Source organism: Phodopus roborovskii, unplaced genomic scaffold (assembly GCF_943737965.1).
Source record: "Phodopus roborovskii unplaced genomic scaffold, PHOROB, whole genome shotgun sequence".
Classification (NCBI taxonomy): domain Eukaryota; kingdom Metazoa; phylum Chordata; class Mammalia; order Rodentia; family Cricetidae; genus Phodopus; species Phodopus roborovskii.
In genome coordinates, this window is record NW_026126514.1 from 4,667,925 (window position 1) to 4,689,952 (window position 22,028).

Consider the following 22,028-nt stretch of genomic DNA (forward strand, 5'->3'; position numbering starts at 1 on the left):
GTCACCTTTCTGGTGACTTTCTTAGCCTTTGACCTCCAGCTAGCTTCACCTTGTGTCTTTCCGTCCTCCTTTTTACTCTTCCGTTTGACTTGGGTCTGCCAGTTCCAACCCCTGAGAGAGTGAGATGAATCCAGTTTTTACTGGAACTGATTGATACATTAACAAACGTTCCTCTTGACCCCGCTGTGTGCCAGGCTGTTGTGCATCACTGAGGGGAGGGAAGAGGCATTACTGGAAGGGAGGGGCGTTGCCAAACTGTAAATTGTTGTATTTTGCCCTGCAGGAGATGTTCATGCCCCCCCTTACTACTTAAGGTTCTTTCTAAAACATTCTGAACATTTAGATCAAATCACTCACGTGCTCCCCAAAAGATACACTGTGTTCCAGGTCTCTCTGACTCTTGTGAGGGAGTGTAAGACCCTACCTAAGAGCCTTAAATATCTACTGATAAGCTGGTGTCTATATAGATTTCTGATGCCCTTTCCTTCTAAATACTAGAGGGAGGGATGGAGGGATGGAAGGAGGGAGGGAGGGAGGGAGGGAGGGAGGGAGGGAGGGAGGGAGAGAGGCTGACATGCAAAACCATTTCTATGTTCTGAATTTCACATCCTTGTACATCTGGATTTTCATTTAAATGGAATGAAAAAGTGCACCGGTCTTTGGGGCATCGTGTGTTTTGGACATAAAGTGCCTATAGCTTTTTCACTTTTGTTCTCCTCCCAATAGTCCCTCTCCTCTTCTCTTCTGAGGGAAGAAGGGGAGAGCAATTCATGCCAAGAAAGAGAGGCAGAGTAAGGCGCGCTGACTGGGTAGAAGCCTGAGGTAGACCCCTGGGGTATGGCAGTCAACAGTGGAGGATGCAAGCAGCTTTGATGAAATCTCGCCAGCTCTGCGGAGAACAGCCCTGTCAGTGCTCAGTTGGTGTCTGTCCAGGAGGAGGTGTCCTTCCTCAGGATAAAGGTTCAAACTGGACTGACCTCAAGAAGTTGCCAACAGAAAGCCCACAGCAGCACCAGGGTGATAGGAGCCCATGTCCTTGGAACATTGATGCCAGTACATGATAGATGGTTGGAAAATAGTCTCTTGAGACCCCGAACCTGGGCCCTGCCTGCAACCTCCAACTTGGGATTTTAGACATGGAGCCAGCAGGACAAGTCCTTTTTGCAAGAGGGACTGAGGAACCTCCCAGGGTATTCACTGGGACAGAGTGTCAAGAACTAGACCTCAGTGGCCACTGGAGGGGGACAGTGAGAACTTCTGCAGGACACTTGTCTCACCAGCTGGCCCTGTCCTGTCCTGGTAGTGGTAAATAAAGCAAAGGCTAGAGGGTTATTTATCTCCATTGGGAGCAGGATGGAAATGAATTACAAAGAGGAGGAAGGGCCATCTCTCCACTGTTATCTGAACCCTTTGTCTCTAGGAGCCACTCTGAGCCCTCCTGGGCTCTTCTGCAGGGACACCATGGGGTAGCCAGGTGAGGTAGGGAGTACTTTAGGGCTTTTGTAGCTTGGAGACTGTAGTAGATCTCTCTCAGAGTAGACAGTTCTGAAGAGGGTCAGAGTAACAGCTAGTTCTTGGAAGCTGACCTAAATTGTGCACGCCTATGGTTCCTTTTAGGTCCAACTCATATAGGTGGAGTTTTTCATCAGGACCACAGGCTCTCCAGTAACCAGCACAGAGACTTTCTAATTAATTATAAATGCTCAGCCAATAGCTTAGGCTTATTACTAACTAGCGCTTATAACTTTAAATGACCCATATATATTTTTTAAAATCTGTGCTGTACTACACAGCGGTAACCTTTTTCAGCATGGCATATTTATCTCATGCTTCCTCTGCATCTGGCTGGCAACTCCCTGCTTTTTACCTGCATTCCCTCAGTTTGGCTGTCCTGCTTAACCTCTTTCTGCCTAGCTGTTGGCCAATCAGCTCTTTATTAACAATGAGAGCTACACATCTCCACAGTGTACAAAGGGATTATTCCACAGCACCATATGCCTGAGGCTGATAGAAGGGAATTTACAAAGGCCTGAAAATCTACAATCTTTGTGGAGGGGTTGGTTAATAAAACATAGAAAATTATATATCCACATCTGGGATGACTGTTTACTTGTAAATTTAAATCCCAGGGCTAAGCCATTCAACTTAATAGTCAAACAATATTTCCATAATTTCAAAGCACAGTGGCTTCTAGTGTAGACACAATGAGAACAATAGTTCAAGCAGATTCGGGCCTGAAGTTATTCTAGATGACTTTGGTTACAAAATGTGGGCTGTTGGGGAAGGGAGTCAGCCCTGCAGCACCGTCCTTTCTCAGCAAGGGCATTTACTAATCAACCACAGATCTACCAATCAACTCAGGTCTGCCAGCACTGAGTAAGGGAGTCAGAGATGCTGTAGCTGGTAGAAATCAAAGTTCATGATTACATATAGGGCACAGATAAGCAGGAGCCAAACGGACTCTGAAGCAAAACCCAAGTTGCTTTTTAAGTATTTGTATTTCAGACATTTGTCCATTAACCTATATCATTTTAAAAATGAATATTATAGTAATCAACTTTCCATAGCCATGAAAAAATATCTGAGGCAAAGGTTCATTTGGACTCGTGGATTTTGAGTTGTCAGTGCATAGCCTTTAGGGACTATGGCAAGGTCTATTGTGATGGGGAGAGCCAGGAAGAGTGATAGAGTCCAGGGTTCCAGTATGTGATACAAGGGTGCACCCCCAATAACCTAATTTCTTTCTACTAGACCACTCTCCTAGTGGTCTCTCTACTATTTCCCAGTGGTTCCCTGGGCTGCCAATCAAATTTTAACATATGAGCCTATAGTAGACATTTAAGAGCCAAACCATAGCAAGCATCAAAATAGCTTTTCAAAAAAAAAAAAAAAAAAAAAAAGCCACCATTACCTTTGATTCTGCTGTGATAAAATACCCTGACAAAAGCAACACAGAAGGGACTTATTTTAGCTAAGAAGTCACAGTCACAGTCCATCATTGCAGGGAAGTCACTCTGTCATGTATGTAAAGCAGCTGGTCATATCATATCCACAGTCAAGAGGAGAGAGCAATGGGTAAAAACATGGATGCATGCTTCACCATCTTCACTCTTACACATTATGATTCCGTACCTAGGGAATGATGCCACCAGAGTGGGCAGGTCTTTCCCCACTCAGTTAATTTAATCAGTATAATACCCCCACAGAATCCTGAGAGGCCAACCTGTCTATATGATTCATCGTGGAGGAACTAGAGGCATGGCTCCATGGTTAAGAACACCTTTCTTCCAGAGAACCACGATTCCTTTTCCCAGCACCTACATGGTCACCATCTGTAGCTCCAAAACCCTTTTCTGATCTCCAAGATAACCAGACACATATGTAATACATACATGTAATTGCAGGGGAAACACCCATATATGCAAAATAACAAATAAATGGAATATAGAGAATTCCTCACTGAGAGTCCCTTCCCAGATGACTCTAGATTTTATCAGGTTAGCAAAACTAGCCATCACACTATTCCAAAGTGAAAGTTTCGGTGGCATTTAGTACATCCACAGTGTGTTACAACCACCACCTCTGCCTAGCACAAAAACGTTTTCACTGTCCCCAAAAGGAAATTCTAAACCCCTTGAGCAGTAATTTTCTGTTCCCACCTTTCCCCAGTCCCTGGAAACCACTGATCTGCTTCTGTCCTCATGGATTTACTTATACCAGACATTTCCTGTAAATAGATCATACTATATGAGACTCCTTCCAACTGGTTTCTTTCACTTCATATGATGTTTTCCATACTGTACCACATGTCAGTGCTTCATTTTTTATGGCTGAATAATAATCCATTGTGGATGTACCATTATATGTCTGCTTAATAGTTGATGAGTCTACTGCTCCAACAAAACACCAAGACTAAAAAGCAAGTTGAGGTGGAAAGGGTTTATTTGGCTTACACTTCCACATTGCTGTTCATCATTGAAGAAAGTCAGGACAGGAAGTCAAACAGGGTAGGAACCTGGAAGAAGGAGTTGATGCAGGGGCCATGGAAGGGTGCTGCTTACTGGCTTGCTTCCCCTGGTTTGCTCAACCTGCTTTCTTAAATAGCCCAGGACCACCAGCCCAGGGATGATACCACCCACAATGGGCTGGGCACTCCCACATCAATCACTAATTAAGAAAATGCCCTACAGGCTTACCTACAGCCTGATTCTATAGAGGCATTTTCTAGATTGAGGTCCCCCCCCTTTCAGATAACTCTAGTTTGGGTGTCATGTTGACGTAAGACAAGCAAGCACAATGGGCATTTGGTTTCCTTTTATCTTTGAGCTGCTGTTAGTAGTACTGTTGTGAACATGTGTATCTAAGAATTTGAGTATCCAGTTTCAGTTCTGGGGGTAAGGGTATGTACCCGGGAGTGAAGTTTTAGAGTCACATTTTGAAGAGCCACCAAACTATTTTCTGCAACAGCTTACCATTTTGCACTCCCATCACTAATGTAGAAGGGGACTGTAAGCATGAGTTTTCTGGCCCTGCAGGTCCCACAGGTCTGTGAACACACAGACACTATATTAATTATGAAACTGTTGGCCAATAACTAGGGCTTCTTATTGGCTAGCTCTGTCCTAATTATTAACCAATTTCTATCAGTCTATGTATTGCCATGAGACTGTGACTTACCCAGTAATGCCCAACTCCTCCAGCAGCATTGCAACTTTGTCTGGCAGGCTCAGTCTACCTATCTTTCAGAATCATCATCTCCTAGACCTCTTTGGCCACAGTGTTTTATTCATCAACCAATAAGAGAAACATATTTACATAAGGACAACCCCCATCAGGGGTCTGTTCCTCCCCCCTCCCAGTCCCCCAAGGAAGGGTTTTACTTCCAACTCTGGCTGGTCTGGAACTAATTAGAAGACCAGGATATTTACAAACCTATAGAGATCTGCCTGCCTCTTGAAGGCTGGAATGAAAGGTATATGATACCATTTTCATCTCAAATTCTTTATTTTATTTTATGTGTAGCAGAGTTTGGTCTGAATGTATTTCTGTGCAACATGTGTGTTTCTGTTTCTCACAGAGGTCAGAAGAGGGAGTTCCTGGACCTAGAGTTACAGACAATTATAGGTCCCTGTGTGGGTACTGGGCTGAGCCCTTTGGTCTGGGCTGTGCTCTGAACTGCTGAGCTGTCATTACAGCTCCTCAAATTATTTTTTAATCCTTATGTAATTTATCATTTCTCATCAAAGTTCTGCCATATGTCCGAATTTCCTTCTACCCTAGTAGGTGCCTGAATATCTTGTGTGTGTGTGTGTGTGTGTGTGTGTGTGTGTGTGTGTGTTATGTCATTGAGGTTTATCATCATATTGAATGGATTTATACTGAATGACTTACAAATTTATGCTGAATGAATATACAAATGATATCTAATAACTAAAATACTCTCATAACTTTTGACATGGTATCATAGGTTTTACAACCACTATTTCAGTTAATTTTTATAACACTGACTTACCTTCTATTATGATTCCCCCATTGTAAATATAAACAAAAACTGGGACATGGGATGGTAAATAATTTGCTGCAGTTTACACAGAAAACACAACAATGTGGGGCTTTACGGTGTACCGAGGCTGTGGGAAATTCTGAGCCATGTGCTGGGTATACAGATCCCTTACTCCCGAGTACTTTTTGTTTGCAGTTGTTTAAAATTTTTGTTTCCTTACTAATACTGTTTGCCAAAGGGACGTAAGCAAAATATACCATATGTTGTTTAGATGATAGTCACTTTTCAAACTGCAAATTAGGATCTGCTTCTTGCTCCATCCTAATTATAGTCCAGGGTTCCAGGATGCAAAACATAAATTTCAGTGATGTATTGGCCTGTTGAGAACAATCCCTAGCGATGAGCTACTTTTCAGTCCTTGCCCGGAGTATGCATTCACAGGACACAGGAAGTGAGTTCATTTCAATGCAGCTAGTGAAACAAGACCAAAGTGAATTTATGGTTGTAAGCTCGTGGGTATAAATTGGGTTCAGAGAAAGAAGCATTTGATCACATGGTTTTCCCTGTGGACCTAAGCCTTTCTGGTCTTTCCCAGGTCTAAGAGGAGAGCTGGGAAAGTGACCTTTTGTCAGCCCTTAATTACTTCTCAGCACATAGGCACATCTCAGTCCATTTCATTTGTTCTCTGATTATTCTGTCAGGTTACAGTTCTGGGAAATGTGACATTAAAAATATTCATTAATACTTCCCCAGCTTTTTCTTGTTTAGGTTTTAAGTATCTAAAAAGCTTTTGCATTAGTCCCAAAAATACAGCTGTGTCAAATTTTAAGATGGGGTATTTTAAAGAGTCGTTTTGCTTAATTTCAGAAAGGGTTTTCTAAAAGTGTTTCTATTCATTAGAATTTTACACCATGCTGTATATTTTAAAAAATAAACATATCCTAAAAATAATCTTAGGTGCTGTGAAGACTTATGCGGATCTCCAAATACCTCACAGGCTGTTTCCCTGCTGTTAGCATCTTGGGTTGTTTGTGGTGACTTAAGATTGATATTGATATATTTTTAGTAATTAAAGCCCCAATTTTACTCAGGTTTTCGTTACTTTCATGCAGTGACCATTGTCTTTCCTAGGATCCTATTGGCACCGTATAAAGGCTGGAAGTGGTCTGTTTCAAAATATAAGGTGGAGAATCAACTGAAAAAGACATTGGCCTCTGAATACCATAAGCACATATACAAACCTGTGCATGGACACATGGAGACGAATGCTTGTACATGTATGCTTGTGAACACACTCAGGGGGAAATCAAATGAAATTTAAACTCAGGAAGATGAACAGCCCAAGTTCAGCCCAGTTTTTATGTTAGCACTGTCCTTATGCCTTCTTCATTCACAGTGATCCAGGCTCACCACATCTCTCGAAGTTGTGCGAGCAAACCAAGCCTCTTGCCACCTCTGCAAAGTGTACATCCTTCTCTCTGCCCTATAGAAACCCGAGCATTTGAGTACTGAGCACTCATGAGCCTGAAGCAGGAGGATCAAGTTTGAGATCAGCCTGGTGAGACCCTGTTTCAAAAAGAAACAACAAACAACCAACATTTTATTGTTGGCTTATTTTTATGGGTCAACTTTATTTCTATCTCATCCAGGACTATGGGGGCAGGAACAAGCCAGTCACAGTATTCCTACTGCCCGACTACCAAGTCTGACACAAAACAGCTGTTTGCCATAACTGGTAAATGTTCTGTCTATTTTACTGTTTCCATACTAATGTATAGGTATCAACACCCTTAGCTCTTACTTTCTTGAGTCATTCCAAATAGCATTCAACATACATTTATCCATCCATCCATCCATTCATTCAACTGACAAGTACTTTCTTGCACACCTCAGTGTTTCAGGTTCTGTGCTGGGCCCCAGTAGCAGAGACAAAGACAAGATGATAGGATTCTTGTGCTTCTGAGGACTGCCTACAAAAAGGAAGACAGTACACCAGGAAATCCCCAAATAAGCACAGAATTATGGGTAGCTATTGATCATGGCAAGTGAATAAAAGCAGGTAAATATGGAGGTGGTGGAGGCCACATCAAGTCCATAGTATCTTCAAAGTCTTCCCTGAGAAGGCTAGCTTTGCCCTGAGGCTAGAGTTTCCCAGGAGGAGTGATGAAGTTATGTTCTCTCCTTCCCTCCCACTCTAAGTAATTAAACTTTATTTTTACTTTATGTGCATTGGTGTTTTACCTGCATCTATGTGTGAGGATTCCACATCCCCTGGAACTAGAGTTACAGACAAGTGTGGGCTGGGAATTGAACCCAGGTCCTCTGGAAAAGCAGCCTAAGCAATTAAAAGAACATTAAAATATTGCAAAGGTCAACAAAATGCTGGTTTCCCTTTAGTGGCAAGTATTTGAATACTTTTATGGGAATAACTAAAAATAAAAATTTTTCCTAATACTTTTCTCAGTTTTAGGCTTTTCTCTGCTGATTTTCTATAATCCATTTGTTCAGGGCTGTTCATGCAAATATCTGAGGAAAGAACATTCTAGGATGAGGCTGGGAGGTGGTGTAGTCTCTAACAAGAAAGCTGGTACCCAGAGCCCATGGAATAAATACTTTCACTGGGATAGTCAGGTGTGTTCTTACACATACTGACTATGGCTGCTTTCTTATCTTTGAAAGTATGTCTTTGAAAGTGGGGACCCCCTCATCAGTGTGGTACAACTGCATGGTAAATAAATGACCGTGCTACTCTCTATGGTTACAACATGGGCTAATTTTCCTCCTTCAGAACCAGCTTTGCAGATTACCTCCACTTAAGACATCAATTGCAAGAACTAAGTTGTTTCTACATCATTAGCAGATGGACTATAAATCAGGGTTCCCACTATGCTTTCCTTGAAATTGGCCAGGATGACTCGTGGTTCTCAGAGACACATTGGGAGCATCCAGCTGCAGAGAGACAGGGCAAGGCAGTGGCAGTGCTTAGCAGCTCTCTGTGATCAATGCCCAGAGAACTCCTCCATTTTTTATTTTGTCTTCTCCTCCTCCTCCTCCTTCTCCTCCTCATCCTTCTCCTTCTCCTTCTCTTCTTCTGGTTTTTTGACACAGGGTTTCTCTGTGTAAATCTCTGTCTGTCCTAGAATTCACTCTGTAGACCATGCTGAACTCAAACTCACAGGGATTCACCTATCTCTGCCTCTGCTGGGTTAAAAGCATGTGCCACCGCCACCTGGTGTCCCCAGGTATTCTATATACCTTGATCTCCACCATGCCCCTTCCTTTTCCTGGACATTGTAGGTGGGTCCTAACCCAGCAGAGGTGAAGGTAGACTATTAGTACAAATTAAAGTGTCAGCCAATGGACTTTTTGGGATTAACAAAAGACACTCTCATGGCTCACGAAATTCCCAGGGTTTTAGAAGCTGATGACAGAAACGAGGGACAAAGACCAAACCTATTGCATTGTCTTACTGTAACAAAACACTATGACCCAGGCAACTCATAAAATGAAATGTTTACTTGGGGCTTATGGATTCAGAGGGTTAGAGTCTACAATTATCATGGCAGGAAACCTGGCAGCAGGCAGGATAACATGGTGTTGGAGCAGTATCTGAGAGTTTGCATCTTGAGACATAACTATGAGGCAGGGAGGGGGTGGGAGTGACTGGGAATGTGGGAATCACCAGAGTCTTTAGAAATCTCAAAGGCCACCCCCAGTGGCCCAACTCTAAGACCTGGGAGCTTAGGAAAGGTCTGGGGCATGCTGTCATCTTGGTAAACTCTAGATGAGGAGTGGCCATTCATTCATGAGATGTCAGAGGCAAAGGAGAGAAAGTGAAGCAGGGGCAAGGCTGGATAGCCTTAAGAACTTGCAGGACTGTGCTGATGAAAATAAGGAGACTTTCCCATGCAGATGCAAGTGTAGGGCCCACGCTACGATCTGTTCCACGAATCAGGCAAAGGCCTAGAGACTGAAATAAAAACAAGACAGTGGGTCATTCGTTCAATGGCAATGTCGGACCGTCAAATGCCAAATGCCATTTATTGAGGGGATGGAATGGGCTTAAATACTGACTTACAGCACAGTGGAAAATTACAGGAATTTTAGGTTTAGCTCCTCCCCACGAGGTGTGTGTTGTCTTGAGGTGTGTTGTCACAAGGTGTGTGTTATCAAAACGGGAAGAGTACCAACAACAGCCTTGGGGCAAGGAGTTCCAGCCAACAGCTTCAGGCTTGCTCAAGGTGCCTTGGGGGTCCATGCAAGGGCCTATGTGAAAGCTTTTAATAGCATCAGATTTTATTCTTTTAAGAATGGGCTGCTGCCACTATGAGAGTTCCTCTAAAGATACTTCTCTCCAGTGGGAACCTTCATTTCATTCAAAGAGCAGAAACAAAGAGCAGAAGGTGTTGGGCTGGAACATGCTGAATGTATCAGAGGGGTTGGAAGAAGTCCTTGGTGCAAACTCAGAAGATAAGGCCATGGGTCTTGACAGGCTGCATCAGGAAGGCTTTAAAAGGCCTGGTACTAAAAATGAAAGCATTTGGAGAGACTTTAAATACTATTATGATGACTGTTTCTATTCCAGGATGGGAATGAGCTCTGGTGTTCAACAGGGAGTTTCCTGTTGCTGGGAGTTTCCAGACAGATGTACCATACTACTTGGCCGGACACTGACAGGAGGCTAACCTGTCAGTGAGGTTGGACTGGTTGACAGCTATCCATCACCCTTTCTGGCATATCAAGATTCTGAGAATGTCTATGATACCAGCATTTCAGAGTTGCTGTTTTCTCATGGGGTCTTCCTTCTCTATTTTCAAGTATGCTCTCTCTCTCTCTCTCTCTTTCTCTCTCTCTCTCTCTCTCTCTCTCTCTCTCTCTCTCTCTCTCTCCATTATCTGCTCTCACTTGCTGCTGCTGCTGTAGCTGGCCTGTTTGGCACAACTGAATACATTCATTCAGACAGGCTTGTGCTCTCTCTTTGGCTATCAGATCCTCAGAAGGATGAACTACAAGAAATTAGAATTTCCCCAGGAATCTCCTGCTAGGCAGAAGAAATGGTTGAAGCCCTGAGTATAGCCAGAGAAGGAAATTGTCTCCCGGAGAAAGACTTGCAATTTGTTAGATGGCCTTGGTGGACAGCCTACCCATGTGAGGGAAGAGAAGCTTGGACAGTGGTGGGCAGAAGACACAGCTTGCTTGACCTATTTCCTTACTCATGTTTTTTTCTATCTATTAAAACCCTACCCTCAACTCTTCATCCTCACCTGGCCTACCCCAAGATGGATTGGAAGTTGCTGATTTTCTTTGTTCATCTTCCCCATGTGGCCATATTGAAATCTCATTTTTTCTATCTTTCACTATTAATTTGGCTCCTTTAATTGGTTTATCGGGCATGGTTGCCAAACTTGGCAGGGACCCAAGCTGGGATTTCTAAGTTTGATAACTCTGCCAATGATTTATTCTTGGTTCCACTGATTGTATTAAATGCCATGGTTATATAGTATTTGCATATAAATATGTTTCCTGTCTCTACCTAGCACTTACATGCACCTAACAATGTCCTTCTTTGACGTAGGAACTTTTGAGGACAAGGGTCACCTAACTCTTTTCCCTTGCGGGCTATATTGTGGTACACAGCCATAGATCTATAAGGCCCTCATACACAGGCAACCGATCATCAGTTATGATACAGAGCAAGAATAAAGTTAGTCTGGTCAAAATCAGGATTATTTGGGAGCCTCTCCTCTAGGCAAATTAAATCCATAGTTATCAATGGGATCATGAAGGTAGAATGCAGTGGCGATGTTGTTGAGGGCCATAAAAACATGTTGTATGTTCAGTCACTAGCTTAGGAACGCTGAAAAACCATCCCCTAATACCAGAGTTAGGGAGAAGTCAGCTAGAATCTGACACTGAGGTGGGAAGAAAAAAAGACAGAAGAAAAAGAGGTCAGGGCAGTTCACTGACAGAGCTGGGGACTGGTGCTGAAGCAGGCAAGTGAGAGGTGTAGAGAGAGAGACAGCAAAGGAGTGACATGGACTGAGCACCTTTCAAAGCCAGAAACAGTGGGCTTTATAGATTTTTGTCTCATATAATTTCAAAGAAACCCTGCAAGATAAGAAATTATCCCAGGGGCTAGTGAAATGGCTCAATGGGTAAGAGCACTAGCTACTGTTGGAAAAGAAAATATTCTTGATGTTGTACAAAGAAACATATGACCAAAACAAAACAAACTGGCAAGACAATTTCTTTTAGTAAAAAGCTTACTGTGGCCCAAACCATACAAGGGGGAGGTTGGCTATTCCTCCTTAGCTGAGTTGCAACCTTATAGACTACTTAGGATTGGCTAATTTGGAAGCCAGGAGGGGGTCTGCCTACTGGTGCTGGTGAATTCTTGAAATGCAGCAGGGTCTTTGCATAAACAAAGGTTTTTCAAGATGGAGGAGATGTACAGAATATTGATCCTTGGTGGTAGCCACCTTTGATTGAGAAAAAAAGTTCCTCACAATTCACAAGCATAAATACCTAGCACAGAGAGCCTGAGATGGCCATGGAAAACCAACGGTGTGTTCTCAGGAACATGATCTGCATCAGAAAAGTGTTCTGTGCTCGGGCAAAGGAAAGGAAAACCACAGTCACTACAGTTTCTCCACTCTAGTCCACCCTGGCCACGCTAAGATGCTGGTTCTAAAGCCATGCTTTATCCAGTGATCTCCTCATTTTTTTGGAGGAAGATATTGGCATGCAATTTCTTTGCAAATTTTCTGTTTATCTGCTGCTATGTCTCTTCTAAACACAACTATTCTCACTCAGGAATCTGAAATCCTGCACGGGGTCACCAACAAGATGTTGGGAAAAGGTACCACCACATGATAGAGCGCAGATAAGAAATATGGATCAAGGAAACAAGGAGGATTCAGGAAGAAGTAGGGAGAAGTTTCAAGATGTAGGACCAACAGGGTAGAATTTTGGTCCCTCTCTCCAGTAAGATAAGACCATGTGGAAATACTTAGATTAATAGAAATGGGTTAATATTTAAGACAGAGCTAGCCAATAAGAAACACTGGTAACAGGCTAACAGCTAGATATCTAATACAACCTCTGTGTGTTATTTGGGGCTGGCGCAGCTCTGGGACCAGGTGGGAAAAGTTCTTGTAACAAAATGGCACCTTTAGCATGGCTACTAAGAACTTCCACTTAAAACTTAACAAAAGCTTAAGAAAGGGTTTTAGAAACAAAAGAACAGAGACAAGCAAGGCTTCTTGGTAGCAGCATTTTTCCCAGTTGGGCTCTGTTTTGCTAGAGACAGGCGGAGTTAGTTGCAAAGCTCCTTTAAGGGAAGTTTCCTGATTCAGCAATAGCGGCAAAGCCACATGGCTTTTAAGAAACACTGCTAACAATTCAATGGTGTGTATAAACAGCCGGTTTATAAATTAATTAATTAATTAATAAAGAGTAGCTGGGCATTGGTAGCACATGCCTTTAAGTCCAGCACACGGGAGGCAGAGGCAAGCAGATCTCTGTGATTTCAAAGTACACCTGTTGTACAGAGTGAATTCCAGGGCAGCCAAAGTTACACAGAGAAACCCTGCCTCAAAAAATGAAAAAAATAAAAGTAGAAAAAATAAAGTAATAAAAAAGCCACGTGAAGATGGAAAGCACACAAAGAGTCTGGATACTGTATGCTATGATATTGTCTTTAAATTGCTCAATTGCTAAGAAAGATGTAATTGCTAAGAAAGCTGTAATTACTACAATACACTTGATTATCAATGCTGCTAAATTAATCCAATTTATATATTTTAAAAATGCCTTGATTTCAAAATTTAAGTTCAAGGACAGGTTACTGGGGAAAAGGATTTCTATTTTTGTTTCCATAGAAAATAATAAGCTGTGGATTCTTTTCAGACTAACATGGTTTGATCAAGCAAGACCCCCTGAAGCACTGTCCCAGGTGATCCAACATTCAAACAGCTTGGACAAGGCAGCCTTGCAGACCACTACAGCCAGGATTTCTGCATCTTCTTAGGGTCCCTTGACAGCACCCCTTACCAGCAGGAAGTAGTTTGGAAAGAACGACGCCCAAATTCCCAAATATTGTTTGTAAATGTTTGTTTACATTTAAATGGGGTTGGTTATAAATGGCTAATGATAACAATCAATCTCTTTTTAAAGGTAAAAAGGGGATTATTGTATAGAAATGTATACTTTGTTTTGAAATGGATTTTTATTTATTGATACAACTTAAGGCCAATTTTGTGACAAAAAAAAAAAAAAAAAAAGGATGGGTTAATTTAAGATGTAAAAGCCAGTTAGTAACAAACCTAAGCTATTGGCTGACCATTTATAATTTATAATAAGTCTCAGTGTGGTTATTTGGGGAGCTGCCTAGGTGGGTCAGAACTGACTGGCAGAACAGAAAACCTCACCAATAAACTTGGAGGCAGGAGCTGATATAGAGACCATAGTGTTTATTGGCCTACTTCTCATGGCTGCTCAGCCTGCTTTCTTATAACACCCAGGACTACCTTCCCAGGGGACACCACACCCAGTAGTCTGGACCCTCTCTCACCAATCATTAATTCAAAAAAATGCCTCCACAGACTTGCCTGAAGACCAGTTTGGTAGAGGCATTTTCTCAATTGAGGTTCCTTTTGCCAGATAACTCTAGCTTGTGTCAAGTTGACAAAAAAAAAAAAAAAAAAAAAAAAAAAAAAAAGAACTAACTTGGACAGCTTAGAAGGTAGAAGCAGCAGAATTGTCTTTAAGCCTGGGTTAAATGTGCTCCAGGTCAGCCAAGGCTACACAATGAAACCATATCTTCTGGAAAACCAAGGAAGAAAAATCACAACATAATCTACTGCAGTTTAGAGATGAAAGTTGGACCTGCTTCAAATACACGGCTATACAATTCAATCCCAGCATTAAGAATCTTAATCTCACAGTTTTCTCACCAATTATATAGAGTATGAATACATGAAAAAACGGAAACATTTTCAAATGAGGAGACAGGCTAACAACCAAAACTGTCGCAAGAAACAAGAGTTGGTTTCCTTTTATCTTAAAAAGTCCATTCCACGCAACAGCTAACTCGCATTTGTATGCCCTGCTCACCATGTGTTCTTCTCCATAGGCACACTATCAGTGAAGCTGACCTACAAAGCTGTGGCTATAGAACATGACCTAAAACAAAAGAAAAATTGCATAGCATAGTCAACATTGCCAATGTAAATCTAATTTCCTTTCCTTTCCTTTTCAACACAGGATCTTGCTATGTAGCTTGCCTGGCCTGGAACTTGCCATGTGGATGAGGCTGGATTTGAACTAATAGAGATTCACCTATCTCTGCCTCCTGAGTGCTGGGATTAAAGGCATGGGTCACCATGCCCTTTATATATCTGAATTAAGAGTATAATGAAAACCACTATAGAAACAACAGTGCAGGCTGACTTGTACCCAGTGCTTGCAGGCTCTGTTTTCTGTGGCTTTGAATGTCAGCCTTTGCTCCTTCACTGCTAATCAATGCGACTCACTGGTGAATACAATATGAAGTCACTTCCCTTCTCCGGGTCTCAAGGTTTTCCACCTTTCTGTGAGGTGGGTACAGGGTTTGTTGGTCTCCCCTTGGTAACGCTGCCGGTGGTTCTTTGCAGACTTCATATCCCACCCCACCCCACCCCACCCCTCCTCTGTTTCTGCTGAGCAGAGCTACTTTGATTTAGTTTTCTCATGAAAGAAGTTCGGTTCTCAGTGTGGCAGTGTAGAGGCAATAGAATCTTGAACAAGTAAGTGATGCATAGTGAAAGATCATGGAGGAAGTTGTCCTTTGAAGTGGCTAATGCTGCTCTTGGGAACCCAAGTTAGACCCCTCACTTATAACAGTATAATCTGCCAGGCTTCCTGTCTCATCATATGAAATGCACCCCAGCTATTGTGATTCAACATTCCAATGAGGTCCAATGAGCTAAATGGGGCTCCTCAATCTTGGGGACATCGAGACTCCCAAATTGTGAGCGAAATAATCTTTCCTTTGTAAAATGCCCAGCTCCCAGCATTTTGTTATGGCCCCAGATGATGGACTCAGAGACAAGAAGTGCAAGGAGATGATGGGAGATATCCTTCTGTATGCTGTGAATATATGCTTCTCTTATTGGTTGATGAATAAAGCTGTTTCAGCCAATGGACAGGCAGGATTTAGCCAGATGGGAAATCCAAACAGGGATAGAAGGGTAGTAGGCGGTGTCAGGGTGATACCATGTAGCTACTGAGGAAGCAAGAGACCGGGCATCATCGGTAAACCAACGGCACGTGGAGATACACAGATTTATAGAAATGGGTTAATAATTAAGAGACAGCCAATAAGTAGCCTGAGCAATAGGTCAAACATTTTATAATTAATGTACATCTCTGTGTGTTTATTTGGGACTAAACAGCTGGAAGACCAGGAAGGACAGAAATTTTGATCCGCAAGGATATTATATAAGAAAGTACAGCTGCTCTGTTGGTGTTTCTCTTAAAGTAAGGCTCACAAGCCCTGCCAATAAAACAGCCCACTGTCAGTCACCCAAGCTGGGGTCCTCCTGGTGTTACTGTCTAGGGATCTTGATCATGCTCATTTTCTTTTCCAGTCAAAGAATTAAAAGACAGGAAAAATCTTGAGGACAGGTAACAGGTAACAGCTGGGGGAATTGCAAACAGGAGCAGACAGAGACAGCAGTTGAAGAAAGGCTTTTTTTTTTTTTTTTTTAAGGGTGAGGGAACAAGTGCATGCTGCAGATACACAGGGCTAAAGACCCTCTGATAAGCAGAGTGTGGCTCAGGGAGCCTGAGCACTGCTTTTTGAACGCCGACTCTTTCTAAAGTCACTAAAGTAAGGCAGGATGGATGACTAGCCCACACTGACATGTTCTGATCCCACCTTCAGCTTGGGAGTCCATCAGCAGGGGCCTGCTGCTGGGAAACTTACAAGGCTGGGCTTCTCCGTCAGCCTCTGTGTTACCATTTCTGTCTTCCTGTCAAGGAATGTCTCTAACTCCAGGCCTTCACCTCACCAGCACAAATTGTGCCATGTAACATGATCACATGACCCTAATATCATAAAAGTCATGTTGTCAACAGAAAGACAGTGGGCCAATTTGATTAGAAATCTAATCCGACTTCACGATAAATCATTTCATACAAAATCACCTACTGTTTCAGTCTTTGTTTTTAAGTTGCCCCATTCTTAAAGTTTACAGTCACCATATTTGTTCTTTGACACTAATGATAATAATAGACAGTGAGCCATATGCAGAGTTTCGGCAGCATCCCTGGTGGCTTTGGTGCAGGTCCATCTGATGAACTCTGCTGGGTCTCTGAAAGGCAGGGTGCTCTGGAAAAGGCTTGAAGTTGGTCTTTAATTTCTGTTTTAGACACATTATAAACTTGAAAATTTATTTCCTAGTTGATTCAGTCTGCCATCGCTAAATCTTTAGGGAGAATTACAGGAATAGAGATAAAAAATCTTGGTAATTTATTCAATTTTATCACTTCTACTGATCCCATAAAAAGACTCCATCTGTCAAATTATCTTTTCCTTAAAATAACAAAACTTTTCATCACTTTCTTTATATGGGTGTGCTGGAAACGAGTAGTTTAAGTATCTGTGTCATGAAAACTATTGACGTTCCAATAAAATCTGTTCTTTTTGAATTATCTGCTCTTTGCCTCTTTGGAGAGCGAAGCACAGGCATCTATCATTTGTTTATAATTTGCTCGTGCAGTGCAGGATTTATTGCTTTGGGTGAATACATTATGGCAAATTTGAGAAGTGTGGAATGAAATATTCTTATGCTAACACATTCTGTGATTGGGATTCCAATCCATAATCAGTTCATCTTTCTTTTACAAATTTCTGTCTGGGTTCTCTTGAAAGCAAAAGTGGGGAGGATTAAAAAGTAGGGAAGCTGGTTGACCTGTGTCATTAATCCTGTGTCTATGACCTTGTTTCTGAAGTCACAGGCAACCTGCAAACCTGAATTGCATTACAAAGCCCTCCCCACTGAGTTTTCTGTTTTCAAACCTCTGTGGAGTGTTTGGTTAGCCTCTTTCTCTTCAAGAAGGCTTCTACGATTGTGAAACAGAATTCAGGACACCCCAGTTAAATTTGAGTTTCAGATAACAGTGAATACCCTTTTAGTAGATAACCCATGCGACATTTACTGTGTCTTGTATTTTTATTTGTTAAATCTGGGACTCCTGTCCTAAGATCTCTTTCTCTCAGGGTAAAAATGGAGATCATTAGCAGAAACTTTCTCTGCTTCCTGACATCTTTTCTGTTACATCTGGAGACACACCCTAATCTGTGTCCTCACTTCAGTTACTGGCCACATAAATTACTCCCTCCTGAGGTCCTGGCCACCCCATCCCTGCTTTTTTGGATGTCCTGACCCAAGTGCAAAAGCACAGGCTACATCTTAATATGAACAGTGTTGCAACAGCTGGTCATGGATGGGTATGGGTGGGTGGGTGGGTGGGTGGGTGGGTGAATGGATGGATGGATGGATGGATGGATCTGTGGATGTGTGGATGAATCAGTGGGTGGATGGAGGGGTAAGTAGGTGGGTGTGTTGGTAAGTGGGTGAGTGGATGGATGGATGGATATAGATGGATGGATATGCACCATGAAGGAAAGATGGGCCTAAAATGTATAGGGCCAAAAGCCTGGCTCAGAAAACTCTCCTAGACTTTATAACTTGTGTAAGAAAGAAATCTGAAACTCCAGCATTTGGACAGTTAAAGCCAGAGGTTAAAGATTTTAATACCGTGAAATCTGACTTCAGCTACATAGTGAGACCCTGTCTCAAACAAAATAAAACAAAACACAAATAAAACAAAAGCTGGAAAGGAAAAAGGGAAGGAAGAAAGAAGGAAGAAAGAAATTTGTGAGTTTTCCCAGACAATATTAAGTATTTACATGCCATATCATTTTTGTTGGTCCTGATATAGTCTCTCATGCGACTTGTGACTAAAGGCATGCTACTTCACAAAACAGGCTAAGTCACCAAAAGCCTGCTACCTCATCTCCTTTGTTCTCCTCCTAGCCAATCAGAGACAGCCATCCTAACCCTCTCTGGGGAGCAGACTCCCCCTCCCCACTAGGACCCTTAAAAAGGTCATGTGCCAGTTGGCCATCTCTGTCTCTGCTGAGCCACAAGGGTTCCTTGTTCCTTGTTCCTTGTCCCCTGAATAACAAAGTCTTTGTGCTGAACATCTGGTGTCTGGTGTGTTCTGTACCGTCTCCTGGGTCACTTCAATTATCGCTATGGTGCTGAAAGAAAGTATTTTGTTGTATTTGTTGGTGGTTTTGGTTTGGTTTGGTTTTCAGTTTTGATGGGTTTTCACTATAAAGTCTTGGCTGTTCTGGAACTCACTTATGTAGATCCACCTAGCTCTGTAGATCTCCCAGCTCGCCAGTGCTGGGGCAAAAGGCATGTTCCGTCAAGCCCAGCAAAGGAAAGTTTTCAACCAGCTATTTTCAAATGTTTAAATTAGCAAGTTACAAGACAGATTAAGTTACTTTCTGTTTACTCCCTGGAAAATTACGTTACAAAACCACTGTCAAATGATGTGATTAAGAATTTCTCAAGCCAAAAATGTGGACACTTGAGACGTGTCTCAGAAGTGTTGAAAGCAGGTTTTTCTGCTTTGTCAAACTGTTTCTGCCTCTCATGATGCTCGTGGTACTCCCGTTGACTGTTTAGACTTTTTAAACCGTGTAACTCTTGTCTTTTATTTTATCATTCTAAACAAACACTTGTTTGTTTGCCTACTTTTGTTCGTTTGTTTTGGTTTGGTGACTTTCTAGGTCAAAGATCTAGACTGTCTTTGGTGGGGAGGTGAGAAGTGAATTTGATAGGTCCCAGGGAGCAGCATAGGTGTTTGGCAGCCCTTTCACACATCCTCTGGGTTCTCTCTCTGGCAAATACCGTTTGGAGAGAAATGGCTTTTTTTTTTTCTTTTGCTGTCTTCATACCACGTTCTGCAGGGTAACAATGATATGCTTCCCTCACTTTTCTATTTGGTTTTCATTTCATTGCATGTGTAAAGGATGTTTTACCTGCATGTATGTCTGTACACTATATGCGTGTGGTGCTCTCAGAGGCTAGAAGAGATCATTGGGTCCCCTGGGAGCAGAGTTACAGACTATTGTGAGTCACCATGTAGGTGCTGGCAATCAAGCCTGGGTCCTCAGCTGCTCAGTGCTGGGTCTCAAACCGGGAACAAATGGCTAATTGAGTTACCTATTCAACATATCAAAGTGGACCTGGCCACAAGGTTTTCCTAGCATCCCTCAGTCCCTTCTTGTTACAGAGTATGGCTGGTATACCCGGACCCCTCCGCTAAACTTCAGCCCAGGGACTGGGATGCCCTTCCTGAAGCTGCTCATCCTTATATAATCCAGCCATTTTGGTTACCCAGCCCCTTTGTCTACCCTTTACCTTCCTGGCCTCTTGGTCTCCTGATCTCCCATTCTCCCATCTCCCCTCCCCCTTCTCTTCATATGGCCCAGCTCAGGAGTCATGTTCACTCTGGACTCTTCCCAGATGTCCCTGCAGCTGGCTATACTCTCCCTTTTATCTTTAACAAACCTTTCCCTGCATGCCATGTCCTTCCTGTTTTGTTTCATTCACTGAGCTGTCTCTCCTGCTCCCAGTGTCCTCCCATTTCCCATCAGCACCTACAGTCTAATGAATGTTCACACTATTAGTAGGACCCACTTCTGCCAAGCTTCTTGCTAGCTAGTGACTTTCTGAAGCATAGAGCACGCCCTGACTTCTAACCCCCAACCTGCAGTCAAGGCAGGAAAGCCTTGTGGTCCCTTGGTGATCTTACCTCGAAGCCCCAGTTGGATTAAAGAAGCAGCCTGCTGGTTCTTTCTCAATGAATGCACAAGTGAGAGAGAAGGGCAAAGACCCCAATCACGTACCTTCTTCTGAGAGCTGGTTGAGTGTTGAGTTTGAGCTACAGGGCGAGCCTTCCCCAGACCCTGACCGGGCGAGCCTTCCCCAGACCCTGACTGGTGCGCAAGGAAGTCAACAATGGGCTGTGTAAAGGGCCTACCTAGCTTTATAGGTTTTGGGGTCAGAAAAACACCCCTACCCTCACAGGACCCCAACACCAAGGGGGAGAAATTTCCCCTTGGACCTTAATGCAGGCCAGAGCTAATTCATGGCACTGTTACCCAGAAAAATAGGCCTAGCTGTTGCGGACGGTTACTAGGCCGTTGTAAATGGAACATTTGATGAAGAGACTTCCCTTTCCCAAACAAGGGCTGCAGCAATTAGAATCGCAGGGTTTTCCCAAGGGAGGATTCTTGGCACTCACTTCAACTTGATTATAGAAAACGACATAGCGAAGCATCACGTGGGCTTCACTATGGTCATCCAGATCTCAGTCCAGCTGTTTTTTTATGGAGATATAACTTGATGCAAATTGGATTTCTCCATAGGAGATTTAGAGTGTGCTGTTTTTCCTGGTGTGCTAGAATGAGCTGCAAATTGATAAAAATTATCCTTATGGGGGTCTACTAATAATAATTATGAGGAATATTTTTTTTTCTAACAGGTACATTTCATCGACTATAGGCAAATAAAGCCTTTGTTTAAAATTTTAGGAACTGACCCTGTCTAACAGCACAATGTGCTATTGTCTTCATCATCATTTCCAAAAGAAGCCTTCACCTTCATGGTAAGGAATTTAAGGGTGTGAAGGGAGTGCTGGAGAGGTGGCTCAGCAGTTAGGACTTGCTGCTCTTACAGAGGGCCAGTTCAGTTGCCAGCGCCCACAAGGTAGCTCACAGTCACCTGTGACTCCAGTTCCAAGGGACTGGACACTCCCTTCTGGCTTCCTTCGGCACCACCACACACACATACACAGACAAACGTGTACGTGCATACAATTTTTTAAGAGTGTGAAAGATAGTCCTCTGAAGTGTAATAATGTATAGAAGGATGGGTAATTTCAAAAGTTTTTGTGAAAGAGAAACTTTCAAAGCTCTTTTTTATAAGACACACATCATAGTGTATCCATGGTAGCACTGTCTAACAATTGAAAACACTCCATACACCCAACTAATAGGATGTTGGTTAAGTGAACTATAGAGATCCGTGTAACTATTCAAAGTGTTGGTGTATGTTTGCAATTGTCCATGTAGAAATATATCCCATAGGAGAAGAGAATCATAAAGCTGAGTACAATAAGTAAAATGAATACTGGATAAATCTGAAATCTCACATGATATGTATGAAATGTAAACAATAGGACTTTTTTGGGTAGAAATATGGAAATAAGAACAAGCTATTTTGATTCCCACATTACTCTGATTTTTAAAAACAATGCATACATATTATTTTGCATCTAGACTCAACAGTAGTAGTGCTTTTTATTTATTTTTTTAAAAATATCTTTGTTTCTGAAGGGTAAACTCAAGGGTTGTGGTATGAAAAGGTACTAGAAGATTCCCCTATGCAATCCCTGTTCCTTT